The 4,085-nt window shown below is 38.1% G+C and overlaps 1 pseudogene; it reads left to right on the top strand.

Annotated features, from left to right (window-relative positions):
- Positions 1 to 1,739: 1,739 nt before the first annotated feature.
- Positions 1,740 to 2,618, top strand: LOC102814327 (annotated as a pseudogene).
- Positions 2,619 to 4,085: the final 1,467 nt, after the last annotated feature.

Below are 4,085 nucleotides of genomic sequence, written 5' to 3'. Positions count from 1 at the left end.
TTATTCTAGGATGTTTTCTTTCCAGATGATGATTGAGAAGTTAATTTAAAACAAAACAAAATGGTGCCAGGTACCAAAACAGTAACAGAACTTTGCTGTTTTCTGAGGTTTTGTTTGATACTTTTTCCTTTCTTTTTTTAATGGAGTGTGCTGGATGTCTCTATAATTTTGTTCAGATGACTACAGAACCTGGAAAAGCTATTGCTGCTATTGATGCATAACACTGTGATTTGTCTTTATATATATATATATTTGAATTTTTGGAAATTTTAGCTGTGCTGTCAACTTTGAAAAAGTATCCCAGTTGTACTGTGTTGAGTTGGCATTATACAGAAATTAACAGCCATATTGGTCTAGAAACGTTAAACTTAATTTTTTTTTTTCCATTTGTACAGGGGTAACGCACTGTATTAAATACTTAAGGTCTTATCTACATGGGTTTGCTTACAGAAACTAATAAAGTAGTCTCTAAAAAAAAAAAAAAAGGTGACCCAATAGAATGATGAAATCATCTAATAAAATCACTAATATTGCATTCTAGTAAAATTTTGCTGAAGCTAATTTAAGAAATGATTGCAGCAGTAAATCCACAGGGATTATTGAATTCCAGGAATGCAGTGGAATTCTGAAGATGACATAGGAAGAGGGATATCACTGTTGATATAAAATGGAACTTGTCTGAAAGCAGAGAATACCAGAAAGATGTTTACTTGTGCTTTATTGACAGTGCAAAGACTTTTGACCAGATGAATCATGACAACCTATGGATAGTATTGTATAGAAAGGCATTCCAGAACACTTAATTGTGCTTATGAGGAGCCTGTACATAGACAGTCATTAGAACAGGACAAGGGATACAGAATGGTTTAAAATTGGGAAATACATGTGTCAGGCTTGTATCCTTTTACCCTATTTACTCAATCTGTATGGTGAACAAATAATCCGAGAAACTGGATTCTATGAAGAAGAACATGGCATCAGGATTGAAGGAAAACTCATTAGCAACCTATGATCTGCAGATAATACAATCTTGTTTCCTGGAAGCAAAGAGAATTTAAAATTTTTACTGATGAAGATCAAAGACTACAGTCTTCAATATGGAATTAATCTCATTGTAAAGAAAGCAAAAATCCTCACAACGGAACCAATAAATAACATCATGATAAATTGTGAAAAGATTGAAGTTGTCAAAGACTTCATTTTTCTTGGATCCACAATCATCATTCATGGAAGCAACAGTGAAAAAATCAAGCGTTTCTGCATTAGGCAAATCTGCTACACAAGACTCAAGAGAAAAGTGATCAGTTTGAGAACTAAGGTGCGCCTGACCCAAGCCACAGTATTTTTTATTACCTCCTCTGCCCTGTGAAAGTTGAACAATGAATAAGGAAAAACAGAATGATCAATGCATCTGAGTTATGGCGCTGGAGAAGAATATTGAAAGTACCATGGACTGCTAGACGAACAATCTGTGTTGGAAGAATTATAACCAGAAAGCTCCTTAGAAACCAGAAATATGACACTTCGTATTTTATTCTTTGGACATATCGTCAGAAAGGATCAGTTGTTGGAGAAGGTCATCATGATTGAAAAAGTATAGGATCTTTCCTTCACTTCGCCCTCCAGCCGCTGCAGCTGCAACCCGAGTTTGTGTTGGTCGAGAGGCCTCATCTGGGAGCGGAGCGGCACGGCGGCCCCCCTCAGGAGACCATCAGATCGCCCCCTCCCGCTGCCTCGCCATGGCGACCTACGGGCAGAGCTGCGCGTGGCCAATGTGCATTCCTCCATCATATGCTGCAAGAGATATCTTCAACAAAGGATTTGGTTTTGGGTTTTGGGTTGGTGAAACTGGATGTGAAAACAAAGTCATGTAATGGAGTGGAATTTTCCACATCTGGTTCATCTAATTACAGACACTGGTTAAAGGTACTGGGACCTTGGAGACCAAATATAAGTGGTGTGAGTATGGTCTGACTTTTACAGAGAAATGGAACACTGATAACACTCTGGGAACAGAAATAGCGATCGAAGATCAGATTTGTCAAGGTTTAAAATTGACATTTGATACTACCTTCTCACCAAACACGGGAAAGAAAAGTGGTAAAATCAAGACTTCTTACAAGAGGGAGTGCATAAACCTTGGTTGTGATGTTGACTTTGATTTTGCTGGACCTGCAATCCATGGTTCAGCTGTCTTCGGGTATGAGGGCTGGCTTGCTGGTTACCAGATGACCTTTGACAGTGACAAATCAAAACTGACATGGAATAACTTTGCAGTGGGCTACAGGACTGGGGACTTTCAGTTACACACTAATGTCAATGATGGAACAGAATTTGGGGGATCAATTTATCAGAAAGTATGTGAAGATCTTGACACTTCAGTAAACCTTGCTTGGACATCAGGTACCAACTGTATTCGTTTTGGAATTGCTGCTAAATACCAGTTGGATCCCACCGCTTCCATTTCTGCAAAAGTCAACAACTCTAGTTTAATTGGAGTGGGCTACACTCAGACTCTGAGGCCTGGTGTGAAGGTGACACTGTCTGCTCTGGTAGACGGGAAGAGCATTAATGCTGGAGGCCACAAACTTGGGCTTGCCCTGGAGCTGGAGGCTTAATCCAGCTGAAGAAACCTCTGGGAAGGGATAGCAGATTTGGCCTTAATATATTTCCATTGTGACCAGCAGGCTTCCTCCCCCACCCCCACCCCCAGGAAGGTGATCAACACAATGGATGATCTAAGCAGGAGCTGTGTTTTCAATCCTGAGACAGTTACTTGTTCACTGGGTTCTAGTTCCATTGGTTCTGTCTAGTTCCAAGTGCTGCAGTCGTGCAGTCTCACCTACACATTATTTAAATGTATTTACTGTTAATGCGCCTACACCAATAATGAAATAGACCTTTACCAAACTCTGCAAAAAAAAGTATAGGATCAGCGAAAAAGAGGAAGACCCTCACTGTCATAGATTGACAGAATGGCAGCAACAATGGACTCAAATATAACAACTGTGAAGATGGGGCAGTGTTCTTGTTCTGTTGTGCACAGGTTTGTTATGATTCAATGGCAACATGCAACAACCATGTCGAGTTATCTATACTTTTTTTTGGTATCAAAAATTGAGAATATATATAGCTATTCTAAAAATATCTGTATATTAAAGACATAGAGTAGGAAATTGGAAAGAAAATTACATTTCTGGCATATTTGAGACCTAAGGAAAACATAATAGAATTGTAAACATTCTGAAATCAGGGACATAGGACCATCAAAAATATAGAGGATAAGAGAGAGGTTAAGATTTCTAGCCTAAGAGCCTGGAAACCCAGTGGTACAACTGAGAGAAACAATAGAAGAGGGTAGTGGTTACCCTCACTGTATCTTGGATGTGATGAATTTGATGCGATGACAAGACCTACTGAGCAAAAAGGCTTCTATGTAACTAGAATTATAAAATGGAAAAACAGAATGAAAACAGCCTTTTAAGTAACTACCAAGGGAATCAACAAACTATAAATTAATTGCTTGCAATTCCAGATAATGTTTTTAAGAAATAAGCAAATCTTTCTTATTATGAAATGTAAATCGCCAAATCCTGAAACACACCTGGTTTTACAAAGAGACTGGTTCTGAGACTGTATTAGGAACATATTTTTTTTAACTACAACTTTAAATGTCACTTCATAAATGAAATGTGCTGGTTGCCAATGAAAAATTACTTACTAAAGAATGGACCATCTATAAGTTCTGGAGAGGTCAAAAAAATTGGCCACGTAGCCTTAGTAAAAGAAACTCAAAAATAAACACAAAATGAATGGAAGCTGCTCTCTGGGACAAGTGCTGACAAATGTATTCAAGCAGAGAAGTCACCAAAAATTCTTTTCCTTAAAGCAGAAGAATGTGACTGAGAAAACGGCATGCAGAGACGTGGTCTAATTCTATTTTGCTTCATAGAATAACTGGATAAAAAAATGTACATTTTTTCCAGCCTTTCCTCATCGAATTCTCAATATGACAAATGAGCTTTTTAATAAATCTTACTTACAGACGATGCTATACCTACAGACCTAAAGCTGAGGGTTCAGAT

The sequence above is a fragment of the Chrysochloris asiatica genome, unplaced genomic scaffold (genome assembly GCF_000296735.1).
Source record: "Chrysochloris asiatica unplaced genomic scaffold, ChrAsi1.0 scaffold00074, whole genome shotgun sequence".
Classification (NCBI taxonomy): domain Eukaryota; kingdom Metazoa; phylum Chordata; class Mammalia; order Afrosoricida; family Chrysochloridae; genus Chrysochloris; species Chrysochloris asiatica.
The sequence above is the reverse complement of the archived record's forward strand: the minus strand, read 5'-3'. Positions and strand labels throughout refer to the sequence as shown.